A 17,084-nucleotide genomic window follows, 5' to 3' on the forward strand; every position below is an offset into this window, starting at 1 on the left:
TTTGCTTCACACTCCTGCCACTCTTGTGCAGTGTATTCCTCCTGTCCATGCTGATGGACATTCCTCCTGTCCAGCCTGCTGATGGGGTATAGATGATCATAATGCCTTCAGGAGGAAGCTGCATCCCTGTGCCAGCAGAGATCCAGCACATGCCAATTCCCTTTGTGAGAGAGCTCAGTATAACCACCCCTCTTGTGCTTTCAAATTTAATTCTAGCTGGCCACAAATGATGATCCTTTGTGCTGGAGCTTCCCTTTCCCTGATCCCTGCTAATGCACTTAATCTGTTTCTTGTTGCTGCTATCTAGAGGTCTTAATATCTTTAATACATTTATTTTTTTAAGCACTCCAAGGAGGTGGGAGCAGAGCTATCTCACAGGGAGGAGTGGGGTTACACAATGTCCAGATCACTGCTGCCTGCATATCTCTGGCTGGCTGTGCCCACACCATGTGCTCCAGGTCAAAGAGGAGGTTTGTGCTCGTGGGAAGAATATTATCTGGTCACCTGAGTCAGGCTGTAATACCCAAATCACTAATGGCCTGCTATCTTCTTAGCCCAGGCTTTCCAGGCTTAGTCTTTCAACTCCCCGTGGCAGAGATTTCTCTTAAGCCAGGGAAGCATTTCAGCTGCTGCCACAACAAACCCTGTGCTTGTAAAACAGCTGCACTACTACAGCTCAGAGAATCAGACAGAGGAGTTCTGAAGAAGCCTGAGCTTGGCAAAGAACAAAGACCTGAAGGGAAAGAGGAAATAGGGTGAAAAATATGAAGGACATGAAAAATTTTGAAGAAAATCGCCCTAGTTCCCGGGAAATTGCCCATTATTCAGATATTTAGAAATAAAATAGCTTGTAAGCACCTGTTACGTGAGTCAAATAACATTAGTTCAAAACTAAGGTTCTCATTTTTTCCTGCCAAAGGATCTAACATATTTTATTAGCAAGACTCCTCAGTTTTCAGCACAGAAATTCCAAGTGGCCAGCAGGAATCTCTTTCCCTTTAAAATGAGCAGAACTTGCTCATCGGCTTGCCTTTGGGGCAGCACCCTACAGCTCCCATAGAAGGATGATTTCCCAGTCCTAAAGCCATGGAGAATTTTGGCAGCAGCTCTGGTCTCAGGACTAAGTGGCAACACCAGCAGAGGAAGAACAGCACTGGCAGGAGGTGGGGTGAGCTGGGACACCCCAGCTCCCCAGTGGGACATTTGTAGGAGCTTCTGGAGCAGCTGGATAAGGTTTTATAACAGCTTGGCCAGGAATATGGGCAAAGGACAGACAGAGAGCCAAAGGGCTTTCCTTAAATACCTTCTCTAAGAGGCTTCCTTTGAGCATTGAAATAGTTTTACCACCATGGAATAGGTAAACAAAGAAAACAAAAAGAGACATATTATTCAAAATCGTATTATTCAAAATCATATTATATGTGGAAACGAAATTCAAATATTTCACAAAGGATTATATAAATCCTGCTAATTGTCACAGGAACTTCCAGCATTTCACTTTTAGCCAGCATAACATCTTTAACATGAATTCACATAGGGAATAAAAGTGATCATTCCCTTGGCTGTCTGCCATTTGCAGTCTGTCAGTAGCTCCTGCTAGATGAGCATCTGTGTCAGGATATTTTTTATTCCAGCATCAAACATTTTGACTCAAGTTCCCCATCAAACCAGGCTGCAACATGGGGGGCAGCCTGCATCGCTCTGTGCAGAGCAAGAATGTCAGAGGGGCTTTGACTCAGTGTTTCCTGCCTTTTTGTGAAGAAGGAAACAGGAACTTTGGTCTGATTGGACCCTCTGCCTGGAATAAGAGGGGAGTGACAATCCTAAACCAAGCATGTTTATATTGCTAGAACTCTACCCAAGGGTTTTTTTATTACAAACTTTGCACCTGTAGAGAGGCCTGTCACCTAAGGCAATGTCCTTCCTAAAACCTCTGGTGGGAACTCTACCTTCAGTGAGACTGAATCCAGCTTTTTTCAGATCCTGAAAAGGGATTTGAGCACATAAATCTGTAGGAACTATAAGATAAACCATTATAAACCAGCATGGAATTGAATGAGGCAGCCTGTCTCGAGTGCTGCCCATAGTGTTCAGTTCCAAGTTGGTTAACCCTGATGTGCTGGAGCTCTTTTAATTACTGACCAACTCTATAAAATATGGCATTTCAAGGGAGCACACACATGTAAGGAATACCCATGGTAAGCAGTTTGTAGTCCCAAGCCTGCAGCCCCTCGTATTCAGCTGAGGAGAGGTACTCATATGAAATAACAGTGAAAGTGGTGGTTTCCAACATCTAGAGAGTTAAACCAGAGGAAAGAATAAGTTATTTTCAAGGGTGCCACACACTGCCTCTGCCCCACCTTTCCCTGGGCACCTTCCAGCTCCTGGCAGAGCCCACCCCCTGTTCAGTCTGTATCCAGACCTGGAATTTCCATTAGAAACAGAACCAAGTCCTGTGCCTGTGAGCAATGTCCAGCATGGCATTAAGCATCATCAGCGCTTGTTCAGGGTTGTTTGCTGAAAAAGAAGGGGTCAGGACTGCCTGATTGTCACCTGGATCCACACACACATATTGGCATTCAGGCTCCACCAGGGAGTTTCTCCTGCAGGTCTCAGCACATCATCTGCACAATTCAGAGATGAGCCTTGTCCACGGAGCTGTACAACTGGAGGGAAGCACAGAGGGGGATTTTTTTTTACAAGGGAAAAACACATTTACCCTGTAGAGAAGGCAGAATTATCTCCAGAAAGCTGGCACAAACCTGTGAGTGGCGGGCTAATTGATAAGGAAAATCTCACTGCACACCAGGAGCTGCAGAGCTTATTGCTTCTGCCACATCAAGCCTGTGCTGTCTTTGATAAGGTTTCTAACATAAAATCCTGGCTTTTGACGTCTGCTACTATCACCCAACAGATCAGATGACAGAGGAGTGAAGAATAATAACCATCACTAGATAAAGCAGTCAAGAAAACACACATATGTCTGTATATGCAGACAATGGAAATGCAAACAGGACTGGAAACATTCTCTCTTGGCACAGCAGTGCACACTTTGTGCTTGATACCATAAAGAAGGTTCCCAGACTCTGCAAAGGTTTCTTTCCTCAGCTGCATGCTTTCCATGGACAGTGATATTTTTTTCCTCAGCTGCATGCTTTCCATGGACAGTGATTTTTTTTTCCTCCAGACTTCTCAATCTGTTACATCACAACAGACAGAGCAAATCTGAACTCTTTATTTCCTGCAGGTGCAGCTCCCCTACACAGGGGAGTGCAGAAGGCACTGGGCCATGGCACAGAACAATGTGTGGTCCTTGGAGATTATTCCTCACCTATTCTTTATTTGCTTAACAACTGAATCTTTAACACTGCTTAAAGACTTCACTAATTGAATATTTTTTTAAAAGTTGTGTTAAACTGGTACCATTATGGCTAAATGACAAAAGGATCTTCAAGAAGAAAAAAAATAAAAATTAAAAGCAACAGACTGTGGGCTTTCATGAATGGTATTTAATCTATTAAACAGCTTAAACATCACCTAGATTTTTACTTACAATGTGCTAGATTCCATCAGCATTTTTGTTCTTTTCATTTTGTCACTTAGAGAGAGAGATGGGAACTTTGCACTTCACAATGGGTTACAGATTTTTCCAGCAAAATGGGTGTTTGAGAGACGTATTTATGGATGTTGTATTCAAAACTCAAATACTTAAGACTATCACTGTATTTGTTCTGCCTGCCTCTTTAGAGACAGCAGATTTTTAGTCGATTTTAGTCGATTTTTGCCTGTATGTTACCCCAGTAACAGACCTAAAACACTCTGATGGTGTTTTAGAAAAACCTAGATGGTGGTGAAAGGGTTTATTGAGTGGGAAATCTGTATTAATTTTCCAATCTGCAAGAGAGAGAACTGAGATGTGCAGTTCTGAGGTGGTGTTATCTGCACAACAACCCACCAGAGCTACAAACTGCACTCATCAGTAGTTACTGAGTCTGGAGAATCAGAGGCCAACCAGAGCACCAGTAACACCTCTGACATCTGAAGCTGCTTAAAATGACCAAAACATAACTGATAATTTTACTACTTTGCTTTTTCAGGTGTTCTGTGACCCTGACTTCAGAAGCTTTTGAACCAGGAGAGCTGAGAGGACAGAGGGAGGACATTTTTCACAATTTGGGCACTTGATAACAGCACTCAGAATGTAGGGCACCAACAGAGCTTCTTAGCAAAACCATAGGCTTAAACACCCTAAAACACTCCAAGTATTGCTTTTTTTTAAATTTTATTTTATTTTATTTTAAGCCAGTTTCTATGTTATTATCATGACTCTTTCTCTTGCAGCTCATAGCAGATGTAACTCCTGGCACAGATTGAGCAGGAGAGCCTCCATGCAGACATGAAGGTGTTATGTGACTCAATCCAGCCACATGCAAGGAAAGATTTCTTTGAAGAAAATTCAGCCACACCAGATCCTGGTTTGCCTGGGGATAGCTTCATCTTTAAAACAAGCTACAAGCAGAACAGAAAGCACACCTGCTGCTCGCAGAGACCCCCTCACTCTCAAAGCTTCAAACAAGAGCCAGCCCAGCAAATTTTCCCAAGAGTCACACCTTGCTCATACACTCATAAAACAGAATTTAAAACCAAAACATAAACATCAGTCTGTGATGCACACCCAGACAGCATCAATCCTCCCATGCAACACAGCACAAATGTTTGGGAGCTGCTCGACATTTCGGCTTTCTGCTTGTAGAATTAATTTTTTTCTTCCCAAAAATTAATTTTGAGTACAAGAGGATGGTCTAAGTGAGTGAGAGAGGGGAGAGATGTTGCTGCAGTGCTGGACAAGTCCCCTGGAGGGAAGGGCTGTTTGGGGTTAGAGATCACAACCCGGGTACTTCCCAGCCTTTGTGTCCACCCCACCACGCTCATGTCTCACTGAATTCTCATTCTCAATTACTGACTGTCAGACTTTCACCCATTTTTTCAAAATATTTCACAAAATAGAGCCAAAAGTTTCCAGGCCCAGAACATGGCAGAACCATGCATCATTTAGGATGTCCATGAGTTGTCTCAGAGCCTTCAGGTTTTATGTCTATTCCCAATATTCTGGGTCCTGCTACTTCAGAAAGTCCCCACAACTCCTACAGGTGACCTCATGAATTTTGAGTTTCTAGTCCATATAGGAAAAACACATCTAATTTCACTCATTTCCAAATTAAATTACTTCCATTATCTTCAGTGATACTGGACTTTGACTCACAGCTGGAAGCAGGAATAAAATCAGAAGAGATTTTATTAAAAACACATATGGACAAGCAAGCACATATTTATCCAAGACTTTTTTACTGAGTCAGATAATAATTTGGTCAATAATAATAAAGGGCAATAATTTAATAAATGCTTCTCTCTATCTTTACTAAGCTGTAAATTTAATTTGAAATCTGCACATTACTTTGAGGTACTCCCCACTGCTCCCTCTTTTATCTTTGGGTGCACACTGAACTTCCATTCTCCATTGCTTTTTTCATCTCACAGAAACAGATGATTTGATTGTATAACAGTTTTAATGTCACAGGAAAGGAATAAAAAATGAGGGTATTAATCTCCATGTAACATGAAACTACTAATGGTAGCTTCCCTTTCCTAAATCCTCTCGTTACCCCTGCTTGGATTTGGCATCAGTGGCTGCTCCCCAGGAGACAACCCCAACTCTTCATTATTTGGATTTAACAACACTTCCACTCCTGCTTTTTTTTTTACTTTTTTACTTCATTATTTTTTTATTATTTTTATTTTTTTCCCTCCCAACAAGTCTTAGCATTTGTAGGGGCTCCAGAAGCTGAGGTGTTCTCCTTAGCTGAAGAAAGCCTAAGCAATGTTTCCTGTAGTTTTATTCTCCATGGATTATCTTGCCACCACAGAACCTTAAAATGGCTTGTTCTTTCACATTTCTAAACATGACCATTTATTTCAAATGTTCTTTCAGAGCTGGATCCTATGATCTGGGTTTGGGATTTTTTTTTTAAATGTTTAAATATGTTGTGGAAAATATTTCATTACTTTTTTTAACTAAACACATTGATTAGGTTAGAAATGAAAATTAAAATAAAGAACAGCAATAAGATCTTTCAGGAAGTAATCTGATTTCTTACTATATTTTGAAATCACAGAAGAGCACAGGTCCCTCAAATTCCCATAGAGAGACAATTCCCTGAAACCTTTTCACAGTTCTCATGAACAATTGAATTTTCTCCATTGTGGGGGGGCTCCTCTTTTTTCATTATTGATTATTTTTGCCATTTCCCTTTTTAATGCAGGTCTTTAAAAACCTTCTGGGGAAGCACAATTTCGAGAGGCTTCTTTAAAAAAAACCAGGTATTTAGCTACAAATAAAATCATATCCTTTGACTTATAAGGGATTAAATATCTGCTGAATATGCTGAGAAAATTAATTTCCATATGGCAGAAGCAAGAGTGACTACCTGCAAAGTGAACCACCTCATTTCTGAGCAACAGGACATGGATTAAATAACTCAGGAATACTCTTGCTCCCCTTTCCCAAACTGCAAGCTGAGGTTTGGTGAAAGCTTCACAGCATCCCCCCTTCCCAGACCTGTGTTACATGGGGACATCATCTTGGGGCAGAAAGCTGGAAGCAGCTTCTCTTTAGATAATGTTAATTTTTTCATATAGAATTGACCTCTGGGGCTTTAATTTTGGGGCAGAGGTGAAGGAAGTGCAAGTATTGAACTGTAGGAGATTGGGAAAATTCAGGGGTAAGAGGAAAAGACAGCACCTGAGGCATCCCTGATTTTTAAGGCCTGAGAGAATCTGTACATCAATTACAAGGGTCTAAGAGCTTTAAATGGACTTCAGAATTCAGAATTCAGAATGGCCAAGGCACTGTATAAAACCAGCTGTAAATGCATCCTTGTTCCTGCTGCCCTCTGCCACTTGTTTAGGTAAATCTCCAAACCACAAACCTCACCACTTCAAATCAAATTAATACAGCAGAGGGGCAAAGTGCAGAGAGAAAAGCCATCCCCTCACCTGCTGCTGTTTACCAGTGAAGACACATTATTTCTTCTTCTCTTTTCTGTGGTCATTTGAGTTTAATAAAACCCAACATTTCTTTCTCCATTAGTTCACACATCTAGTAAGAGCAGACATTGGGAAACAATGAATTCTCCTTGCTAGCAGATGTCCATTTCAGTTCTCTCAAGCAACAAGTGGAAACATATTAATGCCCAATGCTTTCTGATTTTAATTTTTCTTTAACTAGAAAAGGGCAGGAGGAAGACAGCAATGTAAAGGACATAAAATGGCAAGATCCTGGAGAAGAATGAAAAGTGGCCCTCCAGTTTTGGCAGCTTCAGCTGCCAGAACAAACCCACTGGCAACATTCAAAGTGAAGGGTGAGGTCCTCTTTTGGACAGAGAAATGGGTCCATTTTTAGGACTGTGCTTCTTGCTGATACAATTTTAGGATTTACATCTTGCTGATGTATTTTAGGAGTTTGTCTGTAATGTCTACATCCCAAGATGAGTTTAAATGACCTTTGTCAGTCATTTCTATTGTCGTCACCTATACTGTAAGTCACGTCTAGTCCTGACCAGGGAGGGTTAAAAGCTTTGCTGTAGGGAAAGCACATGCTCAGATCTCACTTTGGGATTCAGACTGACTCAAAAATAAAGGTCTTCAACATAACTTCTGCTCAAGTTCCCCCACTGCATGCCATCCATGCCCTGGGTCACATACTCATGGAGTTGCTCTATTGTGGGTTATTATATTTGCCATCCCACACTGCCTTCAAGCATCTTCAACAGCAGCTGCAAAAGATGGTCCCAGGATGATGTTCACTCTTTCCTCAGCTGTTTTTTTTTCTGTAATTTGATACCAACACCATGATCACCAATTTAGCTACCCCTTGGACGAGAGATTAATCATGGAGCAGCCAAATGCAGAGGAGATAAAACCCCACAGGAGAAGGATAAGCAACTAACTTTGAACCCACAGCATTACAGGGTCCTGATGGACCCACCTTTTTTGGTCCCTGAGACACACCAGGGAGGGATTATATTTGCTACTGTCATCCTGCAGTCCTTCAGTTTTCCTAAAAAGCACAAAGGGTAGGGAGGGATGGGGAGATAAGGAAGAAGATGCAAAGAAGATGTAAATGAACTTTCCCACAGAACTCCAACAGAATTAGAGCAAGTTTGGGTTTTTTATTTTGGGAATCAGCAAGAATAGAAGAGAATGTCTTGCTTGCAAGGGCCACAGGAGAGGGAAGGGGAGCAGAGGGTGAGGAACTGGAGTGGAACTGCAGGATTCCTCACTGCTGAGGAGGAAGGCAGCAAAGGGGCCTTGAAAAAGACAGCTGAGAAGTTCCTTGGTACAAGCAGTGACAGGAAAATCCTTCAGTGATCGAAAGAAAAACCTCAGTTCTGAAGGACACAAAAACAGCCAATAAAGGATGACTTTATTAAGAGATATAAAATATGCACATTCAACAACAACAACAGAAATCAATAAAAAGGTTAATTCTTTTACCACAACATCAAGGCTCTGTTACCTGAGTACACAGAAGATTATTTTTGTGTTTAGTATTATTTAGTATCACAAAGATTATTTCATTGATACAGCACTTGATCAGGAATTCAATTACTATGTCAAACAGGTACACATTCAGAAGATCTCTTTGGCATACTTCCCAAAAGTGAACCTTCATGCATCTTTCATAGGGCCAGTGTAATCAAATTTGTGTGTCTATGTAGCAGAATGAGCACTTTAAGTAATAGGACATAATCCTAACACCAGGTTTTCTTTTTAAAAAAAAAAAAATAAGAAAAAACCACCCCAATCCATGATAAAAAAAAAGCAAGCATGGAAGGAGAGGAGAAAATACAGGAGTGATAACATGCAATGCTCTGATAGCAATGAGGACTGGTCCAAAGCCTGCAATGGAGGGTGGATATCCTTACACTGCTCTGGGACAAGTTTTTCTAGCCCACCAAGAAGTCTGTGAGAACCAAACATCCTGTGTCTGACTGTCCCAGGACCTGGCAGATCTATAACACAGCTTTTCTCTGCTCCCAGGCATGTTCCAGACAGGATTTGGCAACAGTCAAATCACTGAAAAGGGAGCACAGAGTTGTAAATTCAAGGTTCTAGTTACCAATTCCGTCCTCAAAATGTCAGTGTAACATATTTCAACAGCACTATATCTCCCATTCTTAACTGAGTTAAATTCTGCCAAGAAAACCATTTAATTCTACACCTGGCTGTAGTGGATAGTGATTTATTTCATACATATTTTATTTTAGCAATGCTGCATTTAGGCAGTTAAAGTTTAATGGGAATATCCTCCCTCAAATTCTTCCCATCTGGATTATATAATCTTTACTACCAGGCTTTAGTCTGCCAATCTGCAGACCTGAAAGTGATTTCATTTCTTTCATACAATGAACTAAATCCTCTTTCCCTTTTCTTTAGTGTTCATTTTCTGTCTTTTCCCCCCTACATAAGGCAAAGGGTGAGCAGAGGGTTAATACTAATGAAAATCTGCATTTAAAACTAATATCAACCCTTGATTTTAAAGGCCACACTGGATAAAATTTATGAGGGCTAAAGTGCTCGTAAATTTTACAGCCTCCTACACGCTCCCAGATTTATGCAGATAGAAAGGAGCCAGTCATGCACAGAGCTGTAGCAGTTTCAGATGTACAGCCCCTGTTAAGCAGATGACTTTTTCAGCATTGCCTGGGCTAGGGGAGATGTCTATAATCATATTTGTTTCCAGGCTTCACGCGCTGAGACAGTCACAGACCTGAAGCACTGAGTGCCCCTTTTCCTCTGTCCTGTTTCCACATTTCTTCTTGAAAGACAGTGAAGGGAAAAGGGCTGTGAGTAGGGATTTGTGGTGATCATATATATATATATATATATATATACCTGAGAGGTAATAGCCAATTTCCTGGGATGCCATGGCTGTTCTGGTCAGAACACAGCTGTCTGAAGGGAATAATCCATAGCTACACTAGGAATTTTGAAGTACCCACCTAGCTCCTGGCTGTCCAAAGCAGCTGCTAGTCAAGTACTCTGCATTTTTCAGGTGCACTATTTTTTTCTGGTTTTATTTTGGTCTGTTTCATGTGGCCTTTGACAACATTAAATACAGAATTTGGGGGTCAAATTTCAGTGTGTGCCACAGACTTCTCTCCTCCAGGCAGGTCTCTCATGGGCTGTAAGGACAACCAAGCAAGGATTTGACAGGGAGCACAACTGAGACTTCAAACCAAAGCTGATGGGGCAAGTACACACCACCTTCTCCAGAGCAATGCAAAAGAAGTGCTCCAGAGAAAGATTCTTCAAGGGAGTTTTCTTCCTTTGGCAAATTGTTCTGCTGCCTAAGCTATGAAGGCTGTCCCTCCAAAATTCCTTAGGCCCTCCCATTTTCTCTACTAAGCATTTTCTTCTCATGCAAAAAAATTTAAAAAGCTGATTATTCTTCTTATCTTGCCATGCACTTGCTAGCCAAGATATCTGACTGTCCCTCCCTGAGTTCTGAGATGGCATATAATATTTACATACCAAAATTAATTACAAAAGAATTATTGCAAGATTTATATTCCACCACCCCTGTTAAAACCTTGCTTTAAGGGGATTTTTTTTCCCAGAGAAGGAAGTGACTTCAGGAAGCACAAAGCACCCAGAAGTGGCAAATCAGACATTTGAGCCCTGGATGACTTCACAGATTGTTAAGAGTGTGAGAAGATCCAGCCCATGCTCAGACCAAAGATTTGCTCCCAAGCCCCTTTCTTCCACAGAGAAATATTATTTTATTTATTTATAATTTTATTTTAATTGCACAGAATCTCAAGCAGGGAAAAAATAAATAACCCTGTCCCAACACTTTCCATCCTCCATCAAATATTTTCTTCTCCTTACATGGATGGTGCTGACCGTGAGGGCTTCAGGAGCCTGTGTTCTCCATCCTCACCTATAGCAAGAGTGCCCCAATGTGCTCATGCAGCTGGGCCACAAAAAGGCAGGGAGGAAATATCCCTCCACAAAAGGAAATAAAGAGCCAAGGAAAAGTAGGGTGTGTTATTTGCATTTTACTGCAGCCTGAGCTTGGCCTGCAGTGTGGTGTCACACGTGCTTGTGACAGCAAACCTCAGCTCACCGTGGCAAAGGTGATGGAGATGGACCCATCAGGAACCCCCCAGGTTAATATGATCCCTGTACATCCTGAATTATGCAATAAAAACCCTCTTTTTTCAGCAAACAAAATAGATCACATGGTAGGATGAGCCTGACAGCAGTGGGATAAATGAGAGGACACACAGTCTGTGGCAGTGATAACTGCACTCACACCACAGCAACAAAATGTTATTGTAGATGTAAATGTATGTATTCTGCTTCTGAAAGCTGCTGGTGATGGAAATGGTGTCACCTGGTAAGGAGTCCCAGACATGGGAGCTGGTAGCTCACCTCCTGTAAATGTTACCTCCTGTCCCTCAAAAAGGCAGCATAGCTTTCAAGGAAATCAACCCAGTTGGAAAAAGAAAGGAAATCTTCTCTTCTGGTGTATTTTTAAAGGGTTTACTGCAATGGGACTCAGATTTAATCCAAAATGTCTATCTGATGTTTAATTCTAGGCTTCTTCTGTGAGCTCCTCACCTCCCTCACTGTGGCAGCTGTTGCACAGGGATTTGCAGCACAGTGTTAAGCTTTTTGTGGCACTCCAGCTTACCCTTGTGGCTTGGAAAAGGCCACATGGCATGAAAACTTTGCTCAGCAGCCCTCACAGCAGGTCCATCCTGCAGGACATGCTCCCAGGATGACAGCAGCCAGCCTCCTCACATGAACAGGGCACTGCTGATCCTTATTCCAGCTCCCAGCTCGAGGATTCTCCCAGACCAGGACCCAAGGAAGTGACAAATAACCCCTCAGTCTTTCCCCATTAACGAGGCAAGAACAAAACCCCACAGAACTGAAGTTTCCTTCTCCTGCCAGGCCCTATACCCCTGTATCGTGTGTCATGCTGGGACTCAGGAGCTCTCTCCTACCCTGAAACAAAAACAAAAAAAAGGGAAAAGGGTACTGTGTGCCAGTGGAGGGAATGTGCTGGGATCAGGCTTTGGAAAGAGGCTGCAGAGAGACAGGACAGGCACAGGACAGGCACAGGACAGGCACAGGACAGGCACAGGACAGGCACAGGACAGGCACAGGACAGGCACAGGACAGGCACAGGACAGGCACAGCAAAGCTTTAAAGCAAGAAGAGGCTGCTCCATGGGGTGCTCAGCAAAGCCTGCAGCCTGGTATGAACACCCTTCCCTGCTCCCACCCCTGTCAGCTGTTTTTGCTGTGCTGGAGGAGCAGAAAGAGAGAGTCACCTTATTTCCTCAAGGTGTGAGGCCATGGGTCATCATCACAGCCACACCTGGAGGACCAGCATGGGGCTCTGTGACTCCAGAATTCAAACTCTGGCCGAGAAGCAAGTGCTTCTACAAAAAGTGAGAAGCAGGTGATATGGGGAATGATGCAGAGAGAGTCCCAGGAGTCAGGCTGGCAGGCAGAGTGATCACACTGATGTTGTGGGTACCACCAGAGGCAAGGGAGCCAGGCAAAGACAGCAAACACAGCTAACAAGGCAATTCTTTCTTATTTAGAAACAAATACTGAAGACTAATTTAGGGCTGAGCAGGAACTTGTTTTGCTTGGAATTGGATCTAATTCCAAATTTCTTTTTTGCAGGTATCAAAACTACTGATGCTTGAAAAACCCACTTCCTGGGGCATCCCATTGCGATGCAGAGCAGTGCCTGGGAATCCACCCTGCCCACCACAGCTCTGCCTCCCTGAGCCCACCACTAAATCAGCAGTCCCCTGAGCAGCCAGATTTGCATAAAAGAAGCAGTTATCAGCAATTAGGCTTGCCAAGGCAAAAATTCTTCAAGGCCACTCCACAGCTAGTGACAGATGCAGCATTCCCAAGTTTAAGCTGTAATTAATTCTTAGACTGGGCAGGAATGTAAGGAAAACACATTGTGTATTTTACAAAGCCTCTCATTTAGGCATCTGAAAAATAATAGAAAAAGGGGAAGGAGGGAAGATGAATAGTGACTAAAAGACAGAATAAACTGCAGGCACAGGGCCAGAATTTAATATTCAACAATGGTAAGAAATATCCAGACTGTTTGGCTGCTGAATAGATGTGATGTGAACAACTTACCTGAAATTTCACATTTCCCAGCTGTCCTGCTTCTTCAGGGTTTAATCACAGGTAACAAACACAGTGTGCAGGCCTTAACCCAGCTGAATTACAAACATCAGACCAAGTGCCTGAGAGGAGCAGGAAGAAGGGGTTGTACTGAAGAGCAAAGCCAATCCCACCTAAGACATTGGAGCAGTGCTGTCTTCCCATGGTTCCCCCAAATTTGCACTAGAAGGAAGCAGAGGCTGAAGAAAAACCACAGTTTTCAGGATATTCCTGTGGCTCTGGGCACCAGGACATCCAGGACCAAGTCCCTTATGCCTTGCCTGAAATTCAAGCTCTCCTCAGATTCCATCTCTGTATGCAGAACCTGTGGCAGAAAAGGTGAGTGAACTGTGCCAGAAATTTCTGAAGCAGCTGGTGCCTGTAGTAATCATGGGATAATTAAGTCTGGAAGGGACCTGAGGAGGTCTTGATTGCAAGTACTGCTCAAGCAGGTCAGCAACAACTTATGATGAGCCTGCTCAGCTCAGTTCAGCTCATCCATGCTGGATGTGATTAACTCTCTCTTTCCTCACAGGATGAAACAAAGCTGGGATGGGTTTTGTCTCATCATCTCTGGAGAAACAGGGAGCCTTGGTGTCTGCCCATCTAGCCACAGTGTGGGATCAAAAATCCTCTGGGCAAAGTCTTCCTCCTGGTGTACAGAGCCAGGGGAAGCAAAGTGTCCTGAAATCTTGGTGTCAAAGAGAGGAGAGGAGCTCTGAGAGGGGTAAGTACCTCTCCTCACAGGGCAGCAGGCAGTGATGCTCCTCCTCTCTTCACAGCAGCTTCTCAATATGTGTGCCCTGGATTATGATTTGCATATTCCTGCTTTAAGGAGGGGCTCCAGATTCAGAAATTCAGCCAGCTGATCTGGAACAACCAGACATCAGCCAGGTACATGCAGCAGGAGATCTCAAACTCATCTCAGTGCAGGCATGTGGCACTTGGGACACAGCCCAGGGGTGACAGAAGGGTCAGTCAGTGTTAACAAGAAAATAAATAACAAATGGAAGAAAGAAGACAGAGAATCTGGCCACCTTTCTTAAGTCTTTAAAAGCAAGCAATGTGTGTTCAGGACTTTTTCTGGGGACTCAGAAGCCATTCTGATCTGATGATACATGAAGGTAGCAGAGAGGGGCTCAGTTTCTGCAGGATTTGGACATCTGTCATTCAAAATAAACTGCATACTTCAAATTGCTTCTCTGTTTGATACAGAGGAATCCTTTGGCAAGTGAAACATTTTTCTGAAGCTGTGTAGACAGTACCTTTCCAAGCACCAGCTGCTTTAAAAAGGAACCTCAGCACCATCGATGAAGTTCTCACTCCAGCATAACTCTGTGCACAAGCTCCAAACCTTGATAAATGTCATTATTAGTACTGTAATATCACATCCACCAGCAGTGGATATCACAGAACAGCAGCAGAACAGCTTCATTTTTATGACCCTCCCAGCCAGCCTGCATTTGAACAGGACAGGCCCTGTGCAAACAGGAGGATGCACAAATAAATGCAAACTCACATGGTAATGGAAAGCTGCAGCAATCTCAGACTCAAACCCATCAGTCACTGCTAGAGGATGGCACAGAGAGGAATGCTACATGCTCCAAGACCTTCAACCTATTGGAGGTTTTTTCCACTGTGAAATCAACAGATCTCTCCATCATGTACAAACCTTTTTCCTTGTGTTGAATGCAGCAGCCACTTCTGCTCAAACAGCCGAGGAAAAGTTTTTTCCAGAGTTTTAGGTACAGATCAAAGCAGCATTCTCCATTCCTTGTTTTCAAAACCAGGTGAACAGGCTTGGCTAAAATAGTAGCAATTTTACAGTGCCAGCCTTACAGCTGTGTTTGTACAGAAGATGAACCCAGGCAATTAAAGACTGAAAAAATTATCAGCAATTAAATACAGCCTTGCAATTTCCAGGAAACCGAGGTAAAGAAAACACTATCTGACACATCTATTGTAATCCACACACAGCTGTTTGCAGTGTTCTTCATATCCTGGATAAATACCAAAGCTATTTTTGCTCACAGGTTTTGTTACCTAGCTGTGGCTGTCTCATTTTGCAATGAAAACAAGAAAACAGCTCCCTTACACCTGAGATCTCCTGGAGCTTAATATGCATAGCTTGTAAATGCAACTTTTCCTGAAATGAGGACAATTGTGGAGCTTTACAATGGGAAAATTGAAATCTTGAAATCTTGGTGTCTGTCACAGATGGGAGAAGGGATGGTACCTCTCTGCCAGGGCAGCAGGCAGTGATCCTCCTCTTCCTCCTCTCTCCATAGCTACTTCCCAACATATACCCTGGCACCTACAGCTTCCCAGGCCACACTGCTGCCTAAGCAACAGCCTAATCTTTCCTTTCCCTCATTGCTAGGCTTTTTCTTACTACCTTTATCTGTACCCTTCAGGAAAAGCAGGAGCCAAGTCCCTAATGATTTTACAGCAGCCCTGATCCTCTCTCACAGTGTCAAGCCCTGCACAGGATCAAAGCTGTTTAACTTGTCCCTGCAAGTGGAAGGCAGGAGGCTTGGGAATCAGCTGTGGGACTGAGGTCACTTCATATGGGGAGATTTTCTCCAGGGGGATGGCTCTGCACCCTCCTCTCATGGTGCAATCTGACCCCATTTCAATACATTTAATTTTTCCCTGATCTCTATTTTTCTCCTCCTCTTTCCTGGCAATGTGCTGATAACACACATTTGTGACTGAAACAGGAACATCTAACAAGGCTTTCAGAGCCACCTCTCCTCCTCTTGTACTTACACCACTTTTCCCACTAAGTTCATCCATTCAAATTTCCCCTCCCTTTCCATCTGGCATTATTAGGGGTCATTTATTAGGGCCAGCACAGTAAATACATTGTTATATAGAGGCATAGCCACTTAATAGGAGGGAAAACACGATTCAAAAAGTTTTGTTCCTTACATAAATACACATGTGTGTGACTTCCTGCACCCAATACACAAGTGGTGTGTAGATGGGAGATCCATGGCTTGCCACAGGGTGGTTTCACTTGAAGTCCTGCTTACAATGGCAGATGAAACATTTCTCTGTTTGTAAGATCCCCAAGGATATGTGTGGCTCTGCCTTCCAGCTCCATGCAATCTCAAAAAGCATTTGTCCTTCAGAGAGGGGAGACCACCAAGGGACCATGAATTACAATGGCAAACTACAAACAAAGGAGGCAGGAAAGGAAGATGTGCTTTCAGTGGGCATTTAGAGAGAGGAATGATGGCTGAGACACCACAGCCATGGTCCAGCAGATGATCCAGGGAAGCAGGCAGGTACACAGTCACTGAGGCTGAGGCAAGCTATTGAGAGGAGCTGTGTTTGTAACATGCATTGCAACCATCCCTGTCCAGATGTTCTTGTTTTGCAGGTGACCAGTGACATCTTGCAGTATCATCCTCTGCTTAATTACATTCACTGAATAAGGAGGAGGCAGCTGACTTCAAACCTACCACAAAACCAGGAAAATCAGATTACCATTAGAAAACTGGACAAACTAACAATTTGGGAGGGTATTATTGTGTAACAGCTAATCCTTCCTCCTGCAATGATTAGGTATTTATTTGGGACACTGAAATGTGACTTCATTCCCAAAATACTACTCATCTCTGAAGCTCCTGGGCAGTATTCTTTTTTTCTCTCAGTCCTTGAAGAAATGCATCAAAACTTCAGCCCACCCTCAGACTGTGTAGCTCATTCCTCTTTATTCTCTCTGTGTCTGTGGCTTGTAAAGTGCACCTCAGTGACCGTGACACCGATATTTCTGACCTCTAAGATTGTCAACCACACTCATACACAGAA

Source organism: Parus major, chromosome 7, assembly GCF_001522545.3.
Source record: "Parus major isolate Abel chromosome 7, Parus_major1.1, whole genome shotgun sequence".
Classification (NCBI taxonomy): domain Eukaryota; kingdom Metazoa; phylum Chordata; class Aves; order Passeriformes; family Paridae; genus Parus; species Parus major.